Genomic DNA, 17,595 nt, shown 5'->3' on the forward strand with positions numbered 1-17,595 from the left:
TACCACCGCGGGCCTCAGCCGCCCCCAGCTTCACCCTCTGCCTGCCTAAGGAAAGTGGGCTCAGTGAAGGGACGTGACAGGCTCAAAGCAAATGGCAGAGCTGGGTACACACTGCAGGGGCGAGGCCCATGGGTCCCTGCAGCCCTTGCGAGCAGATGACACCCACGCCCTCAGCTAATTAAAACCCTGGAGCTGCCTTTTACCAGCCCTGCTTAACACCGGATGGGCCGGCTGCCATCAAGCATTTGCTGCTCTGAACTACGTCTCTCCAGGTGGTTTTGAGGCTTAAATGAGATGATGTTCGCCACGGGAAACCTCTGTCATGAGCAGCTTTCTCACTCTGTGTTCTGGTCCTTCATTTTCTTCCTCTGACCCTCGAAACTTCGAGGGGGCGGGCCATGCATGACTCAGCTGGGGCAGCCCAGGCCCCTGCAAACAGTCCCTGCAGCTTCATTTCTTCCTTCGTTATCCAGAGCAGCGTGACTGCCTGATTTGCATATCACTTCCTCTAGAAGGTCAGACAGCCCAGATGCTGGACAGGAGAACAGAGCTGGAGGCAATGGGGGGAAAAAAAGGGATGTTCTGGACACTCAATAAACGCCCATTGGAGATGCTAAAAATGGGTTCCTCTTTCGTATCTAATCATAGAAACACGTGTACACACACATCCACATTATGAATCTTGGCGTCTGAAATATTTGAAAGTACGGCAATTTCCATTTTCCACCCAGAGCAGAAAATGAATTCATACCCTTATGCATCAAACGTACATTTGGCACCTGCAGAGCATGTACCTTTCGGGGTTTTGTGCCTTCCTTAAAAAATGGCTGGAGAGTTTTGAATCAGAACCTCTCCAAAATGCAGGCAAAGCTGCATGACAGACACAGAACTCGAGAGAAAATGGCATTTTAAATACCACAGAGACTGTCTGGAAACTGGCAATCTCGTATATGGTTACAGCTGAGCCACCTATCGAGGTGCCCTCTTACAGGTTTCTAAGAAGGCAGATGCATCCATTTCTCTGTCCCCTGTGTCCTGCCACAGAGCACAGGTCAAGCGGTCCCTCTCCTGCATAGAGGTCACGTGGAGGAGGACTTGTTGGGGGGGGGACCAACAACTGTGGACACAAGATTACCTATCTTCCATTGGGAACACACAGGACAGCAGCTCCCCCACTGAACCGGAAGTTCACTTCTGCTTTGACACTTAACCTCAACAATGTCACCCAAACAGAAAACCTTTTGCTAGGTTAATCGGTAGCTGTCATTCATCTTACCTTTCCCTGAAAATAATGTCCATATGACTTGAAGAGTGTTACTGGTATTTCAGTCTGTCTAGATGATCTTCACTCCATCAGCTGTTAACCTGGAGAGAGTGTCGTTGTTTTCTAGAAGTCACATGACGTCTCTCTGACCTCAGGTTACCTCATTTATCAAATGGTGACAATAATATCCTCCCATAGGCCTAGGAGGGTCTGATCTGCCCATAGCAGCTTTTATATTCAAGAGTTCCTAGCTCGGGCTTCCAGTTGGCTCAGTTGGTTAGAGCGCAGTGCTCATAACACCAAGGTTACTGGTTCGATTCCTACATGGGCCAGTGAGCTGTAGTTTTCATGACTACAGTGAAAACAACAGCTTGACTGGAAGCTGAACTGCGTACTCCACAACTAAATTGAATACAGTCACTTGACTTTGAACTGATGGGTTCTGGAAAAACACACTGTTCCCCAATATTCCCCCCAAAAATTAACAACAACAACAAAAAGAATCGCTAGCTGTCTTTCTTACCGTGCTTCCCCGAAAATAAGACCTAGCTGGACAATCAGCTCGAATGCGTCTTTTGGAGGGAAAATAAATATAAGGCCCAGTCTTATTTTACTATAAGTAAAATAGACCGGGCATAATATAATACAATATAATATAATATAATACTGGGTCTTATATTCATTTTCGCTCCAGCTGGTTGTCCGGCTAGGTCTTATTTTCGGGGAAACAAGGTAGTTGTCCTATACTCCTATTTATCAGGCCTGTTAGCATTTTAATCTCAGAAACACCCGGACCTAAGTTTTAGTAATTGGTCTGTTTTGTTGTATACCATTTATAAAATGATCTAAATTTTTGTTTCTTTGTTTCCCTGGAAACAGGAGAGTTCTAGGTTTCTTTGAAGAGAAGATAGATGAGGAGAGAAGAGGGGAAGGGAGTGAAAGTACCAGAGCCACATTATAGAAAACGTGTAAAAGAGAGAAAGGACAAGCAAATCATCCACATTCTTGTCCCCATACCACACTCTCTGACACCATTTTGCTCTGTATTTCCTTCCATGCTTTCTTCCTGCAGAGGACTGCTTTCTCAGTTTCCTCCGAGCCTCTTTGGCCCTCATTTTGAGTGGCAACAGCATAACTGCTTCCAGTATTTGGTGATTGTCAGACACTTAGGCTATTTCCAATTTCTTTTGTTATTATACAAAGACGTGAGCTGAAGATCTATGAGCAATATTTTGTCTGTTGTTTTCTTGTTTTCCTCAGGAGAGCTTCCCAGAGCGGGTTCGCTGGGTCGACACTCACAAGTACCTTCATGACTCGTGACATAAATTGGCTCATGACAAAGAAAATGCCCAGAAGGGTCTTTCTAGGACCCCGTTGGCTACCAGCGAGAGACACAGGTGACATTATGGGGATGGGGACAAGGGCACTCGTTGGATTTTGCTCTGGAGCAAACTCTGTGGAACATTCCAGACGCTGCACATCAGGGTGTTCCAGCTTCCCTTGTAGAGTGGGCACTCACATGCACAGGAGAGGCAGCTTCAAGCTGAACACAAATACTCCCAACCGCCTGCCCCAACAGCTCTGTAACAGGACCAAGAACAGACGATCAGGTTTCCTTTCTTTCGGTTTTAAGTGTCCAAGGTCTTGAGACAAAGATCAGCTTATCTAGAGAGACGGGTTTTCCAACCACATCCCGGTCATGATCATGGCGGGGGGGTGGGAGTGGGGTCGGGGGGCTTCTAGGGAAAAGGGGGTGGGGGGACACTCCAAAGGTCAGAACTTCTTTATTCTTCATTTATTTCTGCGAGGTTAAAGTCAGAAATATGCAAATGTCGTCTTTCTACACTTCCCCTGCATTTCACCATCAAAACTTTGAGAAACACCGCTTAGGAAAGAGACAGTTTCACTTGCGTCGGGGCCTCAGGGAGGTGGGCCATCTCCAAAGGCTGGGGTGCCCAGTGGGCCCAGGAGGCCCTTTCAGATCGACTCCAGCAAGGGACATTCAGCCACAGGTGCGACATGTGCAAGATCAAGGATAGGCAGAAGGTCCTAAATAAATCCAGGAGCTGTTGTGACCAAAGAGACTACTTTTGTTTAAAAAAAAAACAAAACAAAAACAAAAGCGGAGTCAGGCCTCACCAGGCCAAGGGAGGTTGCATCCTTCCTGTTCAAGGGACATTCAGCCACAGGTAGGATGTGCAAGATCAAGGAGCTTTTGTGACCAGACTACTTTTACTCAAAAAAAAAAGAGTCAGGCCTCACCAGGCCAAGGGAGGTTGCATCCTTCCTGTTCACTGGGTCCCCACACTGGACAGTTGGACCTCCCCCCGCCCCCCAAAAAAAAATCCTCTCCACAGTTAATCACACTCAAGCAGGGGAGCCCCCTGGAATAATTACACATGTTATATATGTCACCCCCCGCTGGGTCAGGACAACCGCACACTCTAAACACACCCTCAGTGGATTACAACATACAACAGAATTACAGCACACGCTCATTTCATTTAGCTATTTCAACTCTACTCAGAGGGCCAAACGCTTTTTGTTTTAATTTTAGAAACTTTAAATTAATGGACAAGTGCATTTTGCCTGTTGCATTTATTTGAATTTGTTTTATTTGGAGGGTAACTATACCTTGCACTTTAGTGTATATCGTACACCACTGTGTAGGCCACACATGGGTCCCTGCACAGCACCACATACACAAAACCATGTGTATGCAAACACTCCTGCAGGGGCGAATCAGGAGAATGTCCTGATCATTCCCACGATGTGTGTTTTCCTGCTGTGCCGACTTCCAGATTTGGTGACTAACATGTAACTGCCGTGTAAGGTTTCTTTTCCTTTGGTGCTTCTGCGTCTTGAAGGATGTGACCATCTATCAGGTACTAGCGGAAAATCAGTCTTGGATCAGAACAGGAAACCAGGCCTGCCAGGCTGGTGAGTGCCCGGGTGGACCCCATGGCTTTATACCCCGCCTCCCAGGACAGGCTGTCTGGTCACAGAAGTCACCCTCCTCACTGGGCCACGTGCTCGTTATGTGACCCTTAGCAGGCTTTCACCTCCCTGGCCTGGTCCCTCACTTTCAATGAGAGGCCTAGATGATTTTCAACCTCCTGAGGGGCTCTGGGCCTCCACTGGCTGTCTGAACAGGTTCCCACCTTGGATGAAAATCAGCTTCCCAAGAGGGATTCTTAGAAGAGGTGACACTGTGCTGAGTGAGATGCTGACGTCCTCAGCACTTTGGGCGGGTGGTCCCCTGGCTGTCACCTCTACCTAGAAGATGATTCCTCTTTTCCTACCCAGCCTTTAACCACATGCCTTACACATTCTGTTTCCTGTGTGGGCCGTGAGTGAAAAAGGCCGGGAAGGACGGGACGAGGTGATGTTCAGTGTCCTTTCCATCCTACACCCATCAACCCAGGGTGAGAAGCAGATCGTCCACGGGCAAAAGATGACAGCGCGTGGCAGTTTCTCTGACTGGGTTCCTCTCATGGGAGCCACTGCATCAAAATCGCTTCATGTCAACTATAATTTAATATATGTATAGTCACAGGATGTGGAGAACAGCATAGGGAATAGAGTCAATGGGATTGTAACAGCCATATACGATGTCAGAGGGGGAGGAGATTGGGGAAAAGGGGTAGATTTGTGAGGGGTGTACATGTCTAACTAGTACATTGTTTTGTACACCTGAAACTATTAAAAAAAAAAAAAGAGGAAAAAAAATCACTTCAGAGCGCCTGCTAAAAATGTTGATTTTTGACCCTCCCATCCAGAAAGCTTACACATACCCAAGTCACAGTCAGATGAAAGAAATACCCGGGGAGAGGGAACACATGCATAGAATATTCTGGCAAGTTCAGACATTGAAAATGAACAGGAGGAAGACTGACTACAGGAGATATTCATCCTGTATCTACCTTCTTCTCTCCAGTCTAGAAGGACCAGGGTCCAAACACTGGGATTTTCCTTTGAAATTCAACCTCCCCTCCCCCAAAACATGAACCCACGGCACCCTTCTTTCCTCCACAGCTTTCCCTTGGGGAGGGTACAGGCAGAGTCATGTACAGGATGGCACACATCCCAACAGCAACTGCATCCAGCGGTACATGCATAGCGTGAGTCAGTTTCACACTGAAGTCACCAAAGGCCTCATAGCTCAAAGTAGCCCTAGGCATCTACTTGCAAGAGTCATTTATAAATTCTGAACTTCCTAGGCTGACCCGTTCACCGGCAGGGGCTGGCAATGATGGCTGCCGAGATGCCCACCCAGAAAACCACCGGCCGCCCTCTCCTCGCAGCTTCCAGTCGCAGCAGCACATGCGCTCGGCTAGACAACTCTCGTTGGCAATTTTTTGGGTTAGGTTCGAGGTTCCCACGAAAGAGGGGGTACGACGGCAGGTGGGCACGGAAGCTGGCGTGGCACGTTTGAGTGCCAGGTCTGTGTTTTTTTTTCTTCGCCTCTACGTCCCTGCAGTTGCCTCATCTGTAAGATGGGGATGATGGTACCAGCCTCACAGAGGTTTAGTGAAAGGTAAGAAATAAAACACGCCAAGTACACATTGTACATGATTATCTCAATAAGGGAAAGTCATGATCATTACAGGGGAGACCAACAAAAACCCCCCAAATCACAAATACCCACAATATGATGTTTGTGGGAGGTGTATAATTAGGGACACTTTATTTCAACACTTCAACGCCTCCACAAAGGGTCAGAAACACGGCCTCGCTCACAACTCCTGCCCCCCTTCAATCACCAGCTGTTCTCACCCATGACTCTCCCTACTATGCTATCTCCAAACCTAGTCCCAAAGCGTTTGCAATTCCTGGGTGACAAAAAAGGACCCAGAGGGCCCGGGCTTGGGTTAGTCCAAGGACACAAATCCCAAATCCTTCCCACTCTAAGCTGCTTGAGCCCTTAGGGACTTGTGTGGGGTGGCGTGGGACACAGTTCTTACTCCCCATATGGACCCATGACAGGGCCTAGCACATAGTAGGTCCTCCCTCTCTTAATTACTGTTGTTGACTAGCAGGATGGACCTGATCCCTCCACAATGAACTGAACACTCGACAGATATGAAGGCGTGTTTAGAAATGACTGCAAAATACCACTTGGCTTTCGTTCGCAAGCCTGTTTGATCTGTACGCACCCTGGCTGGTCTCTGGCGCCTGTGGAGCTCAGAGCAGTACACAAAACCAGAGTTCAAGGGAGCAGAGCAGACATTTTAGGATGTTATTGCCCGAGTTTCACTTCCACGTTGTCTTCTGAGTTGTACTTCAACTCTGGTTTTGAGCAAAGCTGGGGCCGGTGCACAGACGGGCAGCAAAGCCCTCCCATAGGCTCCTCTCCGAGCCCCAGCCCCTGAGGCCGTGTGGACAGGCGACTCGAATTACCCAGTACCTATTAGATACCAGGCCCTAAGCCAGGTACATTCAGCCATTTTCTGACTTAAGAGCCACAACAAGCTACAAAACAGGCACTGTGATGCCAGGAGAGGATACACAATTTGCAAAAGGCTCCACAGTTACGGAGTCAAGTGTGAATGGAGATGTACCTGGCCCCAAAGGTCACAGTTCTTCACCCTGCCACCATCCCCTTGAAAGGAGAACCCCAGGGAGGCCAACTCCAGCCTTCAGATTTGCAGAAAGCCTCGGCAGCAGTTTGAAATTATCTTAATGACATACCTACCCTCCCATCCAATCCATACCCCATATCTCTGCCAGAGGGAGAGCCCTGGCCTGAAGTTAGCTCCGGCCACTCACTTCTCACCCACTATGTCCCTGGGGGAGGGGTGTTTCTGCAAGAGGCTGCTGCTGGGAGCCTTTATGCTCATTATCTCACCTAGTCCTCCAAAACCTCCAGAGGGGCAGGTGTGATTAGCCCAGCTTTATCCCTGACAGTTCTGGGCCAGCAAGGTGTCTCGATTTGCCCAAGGCCACACAGCTTTGAAGTGGCAGTGACAGGGTCCTTCAGCTCCTCAGTGTGACAGCATTTGCTGAGTGGTTGTTGGGTTTACATTTCAAAGAGCTCCAAGTGGCCTGAGACTCCATACAGACTCTCTGAAGCACGTGAGTAAAGGATGGAGCGTTCTGACCTCTTGCTGCCCAAGCCTCTCCCCTCCTTAACTCTTCTGCATGACGACACCTCATTGTCATTTCTCCCTACTTCTCCGAGGTGCCAGTGGGGAGAGGAGGCCATTAGTCCCTGACATGGTATGTAATTCAAAGCCATCGGTTATCCTATGTTGGGCCTTCTTTTTCACTGTGGATGGAAGGGCTTAGTCTCCTGCCAAAGGAAGTAGGGGCAGAGGTACCTTTTGCGCTGGGGAAAGACGTCCAGCTCCAACAGCCCTTTGGCCTTCAGAGCCTGGCACTTAGGATGGCCCCATAGGGCTTATAGGCAGACACTGTGGAGCCGTCTGAAAGGCCCGGATTAAAAGCTGGAAGGCCTGGGTTCTGGGCCTGATTTTGCCTCTTGGACAAGATGCTCCCGTCTCTGGGTCCCAGTTCCCTCGTCTGGTAAGAGTACTGGAAACCTAAAACCTGAAACTCTGAGCGTGAGATTCCCACCCACTCTTTCCAGACCACAGTCACGTGTGACAGCCTGTGAGACTCATATTGCTTCTCTTTCTTCGTTCCCTGATCCATCCCCACTTCAACTGTTCAGAGCACCCTGCTGGGCTTATTAAGCAACTCTGGCAGGGTAAGGAGGCTGTCCTCTCTCTACAGCTCTCCGTGTTCTCACTGTAGCCTGCTCTGGGCCTCCATCTTTTAATCATACATGTTTCTGACATGGCTGTCTCCTCCACTAATGAAGCAGTCAGCTGCCTCGGGAACCTCTGGCGACATATTCTAATATGCATCCTCAGTCAGTTCCGGTCCTGAATGACTGAAGGGATTGGGGATCTCTGAATTCTCCCTACTCAAAGTGTGGACAACAAACCACGGCATTGCATAGCAAAGTGTTAGAAATATAGGATCTCGGCCCACCCCAGGCCGCTGACTCAGAGCCTGCAAGGGGATCCCCAAGAGATTTGGGGGCACACTCCAGTTTGGGAAGCAGTGTTCCAAAATCCCTCCCAGCTTCTGATGCATCCCTCACTTGGACCATCAAGAAGCCCTCCTACTTGTGGGCCTTAGCAGGACTCAGGAAAACACAGAACATCCGTAACCAAAGGATATTCACCTTAGGAACCTTCTAGAAGCCTGCCACTGGCTCTCACAAACAGGACCTGAAAGGTGCAGCCGCCAGGGAGATTCCTGGCACGTGTTACCCACTGGCCCTCTGAGCATTAAGGAAGCCCAGGCAGCTTTCAAAAACGTTGGTTTGCAACCAACATTAGTTTCCACCCTTGGTTCTGTGGATTTGGCTACCCTCATCCTTCCACCCACCAGCCCCCATACATGACTGGCTGTACAGCTGCCAACCTCTGACAGCAGAGACAAACAGACTGGTGGCCCACCTGCCCCTCATGGACCCTGCGTCCATGCTCAGAATTGCCCCTCCCTCATTCTCTACTCTTGACATTTATTCAACATGGAAAGAGAAGGAACCTTTCCAAAACGCGTTTTCAGCTTTTTAATAAACCCTGCAATTCCTCTAATGGTTTCAGATGATCTTAAATATTTATAAAAATCACTCTCAGCAACACTTCATTAAATAAATCTCCTCACCGACTTCGATTATTTATATATTTATGAACATGATGACTCCTTCCCTTGGAGCAGATGGCAGCTAGTAAGTCTTTGAAAAGGAGAGGGGAAAAAAAAAATCAATGGGAGAGAACGTAAACTCAATGAGTCCCCAATTTACTCTTCTTGATGAGCTCTGGGACAATGATCTTTCATTTAGTGGAACTGCCCTACAACGGCCAGCCAACAACGGCTTGGGGAAAACATGGAGGCTTGGACTTGAATCTGGGAAGGCTCTTCCAGCCAAGGGCTCAATTCTGAGTGGGAAGTGGAGCTCTGTTAGTGGAGGGACAGGATGATGGGACTGGGGTAGGGTCAGAGAGGGACTGGGGTGGGGGGGAAGTAACTGATATTTGCTGAGCACCTACTATGTGCCATGCACTGTGCTCCATACAACCTCTGGGTTGATCTCCACAACAACCCTTCCAGGTGGCAATTATTTATTCCTCGTTTAAAAGATGAAGAAGGCCCAGAGAGAGTGAGCATCTTGCCCAAGGTCACAGAGCGAGTAAGCAGCAGAACCAGGATGTGACCCCAGCCAGTCTGGCCCCCAAACCCATACACATGCTGCCTCTAAAAGTAGGACCAGGATGAGAGGAAAATACAATTGCCCTTAACCCCATGCATCCTTGGCTACACAATTATCTTTCCTTCAACCTGCTGAGGCCAATCACCCCCTTTCAGACCATCAGGCTTAACTGCCCAAGTTCTACCAAGCGACAGGAACGTTCTGTCTGAGAACCTGGGGGAGCCAAGTCTCAGCTGAAAGCTGGAAGGAGTTGATGTGAACATTATGAGAAGATATGAAATGAGTGTCATCAGCCCATGAAGAGGTGACTTTATGAGAGAGAGGAAAAAAGACCCTTTACCCGCAGAAATGGATGAAAAACAGGATCACAATGATTCCTTTTTCATCAGGCCTTTATCACATGTCCCCATTTGGGAAGGAGAAAAAGAGTAAAGTCAGCCTTCCCCCTCCCCCACTCAATTGACTTCTCTCCAGAAGCTCCAGGTTTACAAAGAGAAGTGGTTCTGGCCTTTGCGGTGCTTGTACTCTGGTTGAGGAGACAGCGATTACTACTGTTGATGACGATAATGACAGTCATGATGACGATGGCCGTTCATCGGGGGCCTGTGCTAAGTAAGGGCTTCACTCATTCTCACAAGGAGCAAAACAACCCTACGACACAGCGTCCCGTTTTACAGGTGAGAATACTGAGGCTCCGAGCGGGAAGAAACTCGGTGACACGCAAACAGCAGAAGAGGGAGGTGTGACTGAGGATCTTGTCCTCTTACTAGGAACCTTGTGAAACGGATGGTGGGGGAGGGGAGCAGTGTACAGATGAGGAAAAGAGGGTTACGAGAGGGTGGTGACCTCTCTAAGGCTTCCTGGCCAGCCTTAAAATCTAAAGTGTACTGATTTTAAATCTGACTTTCCACTGACATAGCACTGCCTCCACTACGCTCGCTGGAAGATGATTCATTAAAGATGGCCAAGTCCCCGACCGCCAAAGCCACGGGAATGTGGTCTCTTCAGTCAAGGAGACAGTGGTAATGCTGAGCATGAGGCCACCACCTCCTGACACTGGCGTCCCTGAGGAGCCCCTCCTGTCATGGTCCCTGGATCCTGAGATAAGAGCTGGCAGAGACTGGCACTGCACAATGGAGAATCTAGAGACACCTGGGAGGAACCACCAGAGGACAATTCCAAGGTCACCTACAGGCCAGTGCATTGACCTTGAGGTAGAGACAGAACATACCTCCATAAGGAGCGATGGGGAAACCATCGCTGTTTTGTTCCTTCTGTCAAAGAACATGTACCGTGCATCTAGCATATGTCAGACAGCCTGCCAGGTGCCAGGGAAACACAGAGGCTGTTTAGACAGGAGCAAAGCCTACAGGAAGGAGGCTAAATCTGTCACTTACGGGCTGAAGGTCTTGGGCCAAGTCCTGAATTCTCACTGAGGCTTATCAAATGAGAATAAGATCTCATAGGTAACCATTGCCACTCCAGGTCTTAAAAATGAATGTCAAGTGCCCAAACTACAACTGGCCACGACAGAGAGCTACCTACTGTTGCCTCTTAAAATGACACAACCCTCAGGCTCATCTTCTGCCCTCCAGATGTGAAAAAACCCAGCTAAGAATCCTAAGAGAGGTGCACAGAAGCCTTTGGGACCAGAGAAAGAAGGAGAAGGGACGGCTGTCAGAGAAAGCAAATTTACTTGAAAATTTCCCAAAGAGAAGGGCAGAAAGACGTACTGGGCCTTTATCTGAAGGCCACTGCCAAGTGCCCCACTGGATTAAGGCACGCTACCCTCCTGCAGCACACACACTGGTCCTCCCCATGCTGAAAGTCTATTAAGGATCTAGAAAATGCAAATTACAACATGCCTCCCCAGGAAGAAAACCCAGGCCCATCAACCACTTTTGCATGCCCCGCCAAGAGAGAAAACCCACCTCTCCCCAGCTTCCTCCACATTTACAGGAAGCCCCAGGCCTGGGAAATCAGCCCAGCTGTCAGCCCTGGCTGCCCGCCTAGGCCAGTCATCTGGCGGTGACAATCAAAATGATGCTTCCTTTTCATTTCCACCAAATGCAATCTTCCAAGAATGGGAGAGGCTCAAGTCAGAGTGTAAGCTCCTTTTCACTGGGAGTCAATATTTTCACAAGGTAATGCTCCTGGGGAGGGAGTGGATTACACAGCTCCCAGGTAGCAAAATGTGGCTCTCTGGGGATTGTGAGATGGAGGTGACAGAGCAAGGAAAGCAAACCGTGGAACCACACCCAGTCACCTCTCAAAATTCACATCCACCTATTCATTTCACAAATATCTATGGAGAACCTCCCATGTGCCCCAGGCACGCCTTCTAGATGGTGGGGACGCAGAAATTGAAGGTGACTGACAATGACACTTTCCATTACTGCGCCCCTCCAGCTCAGGAAATCCACATTCAGTTTCTCTGGGCCCCACGCAAAGCAGCCCATTTTACAGGCAGCTGTGGAAGGCTCAGAGGGAAAGCCACTAGCCCAAGGTCACACAGTCAGTTAGTGGCAGGACCAGGAATTAAAACGAAGGTGCAAAGTGCTGTGACACTCCCCAGCGGCGCCTGTTTCCCGCTCAACTCCTCCCCCACCGGCCCCATTGCTTGCAACAGGGTGGGGATCAAAGACCGTCCCCAAGGGTTCTAGCCAGGGAAATCCTAGGTTCCTCTTTCCTCTCACCCCCAACCCAGGACACAGGTTCGAGACCCAGTGTGTGGGTACACAGCCCTAAGAGAGCCCCGCAGACTACAAGGGCATCCACCGTTAACGCTGAACTTCCATTTAAAAATAAAGATGATGAAAATAAAGGGCAAAGAGGAAGTGCTCCTCAAACGTAGGCGGGTGGTTACCCCAGGAGGAAGTCTTGAGACCAATGGAGATTTTGTTCACCCCCTCTAGTTCCTTATTATAAGTGACTGGCCTTCCAAGCCCCCAATGGAAGTTGGCTAGGGGGTTGCCGGGGGTCAGACCCTGCGCCCTCACCTGGGCTGCAGGGGGAGTCTGAGGGGGGACAGCCACCCCAAGTCCTCCTCCCTCCGGGCACTGGGCGCCACTGCGCGCTCCCAGCAGCAGGGTGGACCCCGGGGCGTGCGCCTCTCACGTCCTCCCGCCCCGGCCTAACCGAGGCACACCCTCGGGTACCCCCCGCCGGCCCTCACCCCGGCAGCACCCCCTCTCCCACCGCAGCGGCGGCCGGCGCAGCCCGGCTCGCACCCCCACCTCTCCCCGCATCCATCGCGCGCGCCCCCTCCCCGCGCCCTCGCGGGTATCCATCGGCTCTAAGGGCGCGCGGGCGGCCCGGGCGGCGGTGCCGGGGGAGCCCGGGGCACGTACCTGGCGGCCAGGCGAGCAGCGAGGACAGCGCGACCGCGGGCGCTGGAGCGCAGGAGCCTCGGAGCCTCGGGTGCCGCCGCCGCCGTTTCCGGGTTGGCGGGTCTCACGTCACCGCCACAGGTTTGCGAGCGGCCCCCGCCGCGGCGGCAGCAGCAGCAGCAGCGGCTCCGGCGAGTGTCAGGCGAGAAATCACTATAAAAGGAAGAGACGCCGCGAGGAGGAAGAGGAAACGCTGTTTACCTTCGCGAAGCCGAGCAGCCGGCCCTCGCACAAAAGGAGGACGCCCGCCGACGCGCCTCCCCCCGCGCCGGGTCCCCGCCGCATCGTGGGCCCCGCGTCAGCGCGCGCGGCGCCCCGGGACCGCCCCGCGCCGGCCCCCACCCCAAAACCAGCGGGGTGCAGGGCAGGGGGTGGCCCGGCACGGATCTGCCGGTGCGCTCCCGAGCCGGGGCGGAGTGGCCCGGGGCTGGGGTGACCTTGGGCAAGTCACAGCCGGTGGGCGAGCGGCAGCGTGGGCTGCTCTGGGGGCAGGTGGGGGGCTCATCGCCCTCCTGGCGTGGAGTTCGAAACCCCAGCGCCGAGAGGCGCAGAGATGGCCCAAGGTCATACATAGCATGTCGGGCAGGGCGCCAACTCGAATCCCAGTCTCCCGACTTTCTGGCCAGCAGGTTCCCGCATCTGGTTGCGCGACCCCCTCACCTGTACGTCGGGAATGATGCTGGTCCCTGCCTGGCCCACCTCGCGGCGGGGTCAGTGAGAGCATGTGCGTGCAAAACATTCATTCAGCCCTCAACAGACATTTACTGAGGGCCTACTAAGCGCCAGGTTGTTCTAGGCCGGGATACAGATGGGAACCCAAACAAAGTCCCTGCGGGGGGGTGGTGGCGAGGGGTAGGGTGCCGCGGGAGCAGGCAATAAAATACCCGATGGTCCGGTGGTGCTTAAAGCGTGAGGAAAAAGAAGGGGGGGAGAGGGGAATGTCTGTATTCACCTGGGGGGCTCTCCAAGGGCTTTTAGTACAGAAATTCCCAGTCAACAAGCTCCTCACTCTAATTCCAGCTTCCGGTGTAAGGGGGATCCCACCTTTCCCCTTCTCTATAATGGCAAAGAATACGCCTTCTCCATGGAACAGGACGTGCCTAGGAAACGGAGGTTCTTCTCTCTGCCTTGCTCTCAGACTTTAAGCCCATCCTATTGTTTTCTTGAAATTCAACCAAATTTCTCAGAATATAGACAATGTTCTTTAAAGCGTCTTCCCACTGACCTCCAACAGAGCATCAAAAGAGTTCCAGGAAAAGCTTTCATTGTCTCCCCACCCTCCATCTCCCGCTGTCTTGGATGTGTGGAGGGTCCCTTTGGGTGGTTGCGATGTGCTCAAATAATATTGAGTTGCTCGCTTACCTGATTATAACCCACTGGTTTCTTTAGCAAAGATGTACAAAGCCCTTTTCTTGTCCAGGCCCAGTGCTAGGAGCTGGGGGGCACCCAGATGATGTGATTCCAACAGCATTTCCAAGGTGCTCCTGGTCTTGAGGGGGACTTGGGGTGCTGTGTGACTGTATCTGCAGAAAAGCAGCACAGATGACGGCAAGTAGAGGGGACAGAGTGGGGAAGGGTGTGTACTCAACCTGGAAGGGAGGGAACCAAAGAGAGCAGGAGATGGAGGTCAGAAAACCCTGCCTCAAAGTTTTGAGAGGCAAAGTGGGAAAACAGAAGCACCTGGAAGCTTGTTTGAGCGTCAAAGCTCTCATCCCTCAAAGAGGGCACCACCTTGCTGGGGTAGAGTAAGGAGGTGTGAAACAGCTGGGTCTTCAACTACAAACAGGGAGAGAAGCAGGAAGAGGATTTGGAGTCAGACAGAGCTGAGCTCGGTTTAGGTTCTTTCTTCGTCCTTACTACGTGGGCATTAACGATTCCAAACATCGCTGAAGTACCTACTGGGTGCCAAACATTGTGCTCATCTAATTTAATTTTCACCATAGCCCCAGGAAGCAGGTTCATCATGCGCAGTGTTACGTAAGACACGGGAGCTGGGAGAGAGGTGGAATTTGCCCCAGGTCATTCTAATTAGATAGTGGTGGAGCTGGGAGAGGTGGAATCCCAGATTGTCTGGCTCCAAAGCCCAGCACTTAGCCACTCGGAGCCTCAGTTTGCTCATCTGGCAAATGGGACTAACAATAACTACTGCATTAGGTCGTGGGGGGTGAAATGAAATAGCACACGTGTACAACCTCGGACATAAGTAGGACCCAGGAGAGAGCTATCACCATTGTTGTTACTAACAGCACAATAACTGTTAAAGGCATAGCGGTAAGGAACTTTCTGGCATGGTTGAGAACTGCAAACATTTTGGCGTGAATGTAACACAGAGTATGAATGTGGAGGGGTTCAGAAGCAGGGAATAAAGGGAAAGTGAGGGCAAGGTCTGGATGGCGCTTACCCTGCACTCCATGGAACTCAGAGATGCCTGCAGTGAGGAGTCCAACTCATATGTATGTGTCTCCACGCCCTGGATGCAGTGAGGCTGAGAGGATGATTCTGGTCTCTGATCTTGGCTTATTCACTCAGGTCCTGATGGACTGGGCGAATTCAAGCAAATAGACACCTGGGAACAATGCCTGGGAACGCTGGAGAAGTCACCACCGCAGTGACCTGCTCTGTTTCCCTAACAATGGCAGGTAGGAGCCTAGTGTCTCAGTCTGTTGGGGCCGCTGTAACAAAATACCATGGACAGGGGGGCTTCAACAACAGACTTTATTTCTTATGGTTCCAGAGGCCTGGAAATCCTAGATCAAGGCGCCGGCAGAGTTGGTGTCTGGTGAGGACCCGCTTCCTGGTTCACAGCCTGGTTCCTGGTGTCCTGGTGTCCTCACATGCAGAGGAGGGCAGGGAGCTCTCTGGGGTTTCTTTGATTGATTTAGGCATTAATCCCATTTATGAAGTTTCTGCCTGCGTGGCCTCCCAAAGACCCCACCTCCCAATCACATGGGGGATTATGTTTCAACATATGCATTTGGGTTGGGGGGACATACTCAGTCCATAACATCTAGCACCCTGTAAAGGGCACTGATTTTGGAGTCAGGAAGCCCTGCCTGCAATTTCTGGCTGTGCAACCCTGGGCAAGTCATTTAACTTCTGACTCCTTTGACTTCTTCATCCGTGAAATGGGAATAATGTTACCTTCTGTTGGGAAGACTGCATGAGATCATGAATTTTTAATGCTTTGTATTCTATAAAAAGAGCATGCACCTTTTAGTTTCAAGCTTAGAATCCTCTTCTCACACGGCACATACGGTCCACACATACATCTTTCAAACAAAGTTCCTGGCTTTTCCCATCATATAGGCCAAAGCCCCTCAAAAATAGGCATTTCCCTGCTAAATGTTTGCTTTTTTACAGGACACTGGGACTCGAATTTTGTCCTGCTGGTTAGTATTTTGCAATTAAGCAGATTCCATAGCGTATGCGGATAAAGGCAAACTCAGTGACATTCTACTGAGTTTCAGGGTCCCCACACCTCCAGCCATCCAGAACCAACAGGCTCAGAGCCAGAGCCTACTGGAGGGGGCTTGCAGGTGGCTCAGGCAGCCCCTTCACGCTGGGGGATCCTACTTGGGGAGGTGGAGAGAAAGGTGGCCCTCAGGCTGGAACGGGGAACCTAACCTGGGGACGCAGAACCTGGGGCTTCAAAACCTAGTGCGTGATGGTTTCCAGGGGCTGAGAGGAGGGGTGAGTAAGGAATAACTGCTTATCGGATACCGGGTTTCCTTTTGGGTGATGAAAATATTCTGGACCCAATGAAAGTGGTGGTAGCATCATATAGTGAAGGTACTAAATGCCACGGAATTGTTCACTTTAAAATGGCTAACTATAGGTTACGAGAATTTCACCTGCATTTAAAAACAAGGAAGGAAGAAAAATTTGGTGTGGTGGGGTGGGGGTTGGGGAGAAGCTAATGAGAAGGACCTTTAGTATATTTTCAGTATTCCAATATATCCACAATAGGGCTGCACAAAGGACCCAAGATGTCAGACTCTTGGCAACTGTTTGCTGTAACGCCTTGTGAGCAGCCGTTTATATGTGATCCTTTAACAATTCTAAGTACCAGGAATTCGTACTGAATAATGCATTTTTGGTATTGTTGTTATTATAACTCAATTTGTGTTTCTGGGAACAAATAAGAGCATGGCACAGTGGCAAAGCTCAGGGTCGAGTTAGAGAGACCTGGATTCAAATCCTGACTTTAGCTCTTCCCACTGCAGGACCGTGGGAGAAGTATTTCACCTCTCTGGGCCTCGTGTTTCCTCATTCCGTAAAATGGGGTGACAATGGCATCTGCATCATAGGATTGTTGTGGGGACCAAGTGGGATAGCATGGTGGAAATTCACCCAGAAGGTGCTTAATAAATGGCTGTTGTTGTTATTACTCTGTGGTAGACACGGTCTTTCAAAACATGGGCCCATGGGGGAAATGAAGCAGAGACGTACTAGGGGAGACCACTGCCTGGACACTAGTGCCGGGGACCTGCCCACACATCAGAACACACCAAGAGGAATTTTACTCATCCTGGCACAGTGTGCGTGGTAGTGGTAGGTGTGGTGACAAGGATACATGGCTTGTCGCTGGTACATGAGAAAGTGACAATTACACTGAGAGCAAGAGGGCAAAGTGAAAATACTGCAAACGCTCTGGGATCATTTCATGGAGGAAGCAACTGGCCTTTCATGCTCCACGAAGAGCCTAAGTCCTCAGG

At 50.7% G+C, this 17,595-nt stretch overlaps 1 protein-coding gene across 8 annotated transcripts in view; it reads right to left on the reverse strand.

Moving 5' to 3' along the window:
* The window catches only part of CYRIB (CYFIP related Rac1 interactor B), a 130,660-nt gene extending 117,523 nt beyond the window's left edge, over positions 1 to 13,137 (reverse strand). For 4 of the 8 annotated variants that reach the window (XM_033125862.1, XM_033125859.1, XM_033125861.1 and 1 more), the window contains exon 1: positions 12,842 to 13,133. The gene's annotated coding sequence lies outside the window, so the exon portion shown is untranslated. Of the gene's footprint in view, positions 1 to 12,841 lie in introns of all 8 variants that reach the window. The other 4 variants (XM_033125865.1, XM_033125863.1, XM_033125870.1 and 1 more) reach the window with 3 other exon arrangements.
* Positions 13,138 to 17,595: the final 4,458 nt, after the last annotated feature.

This window comes from Rhinolophus ferrumequinum, chromosome 14, assembly GCF_004115265.2.
Source record: "Rhinolophus ferrumequinum isolate MPI-CBG mRhiFer1 chromosome 14, mRhiFer1_v1.p, whole genome shotgun sequence".
Lineage (NCBI taxonomy): Eukaryota > Metazoa > Chordata > Mammalia > Chiroptera > Rhinolophidae > Rhinolophus > Rhinolophus ferrumequinum.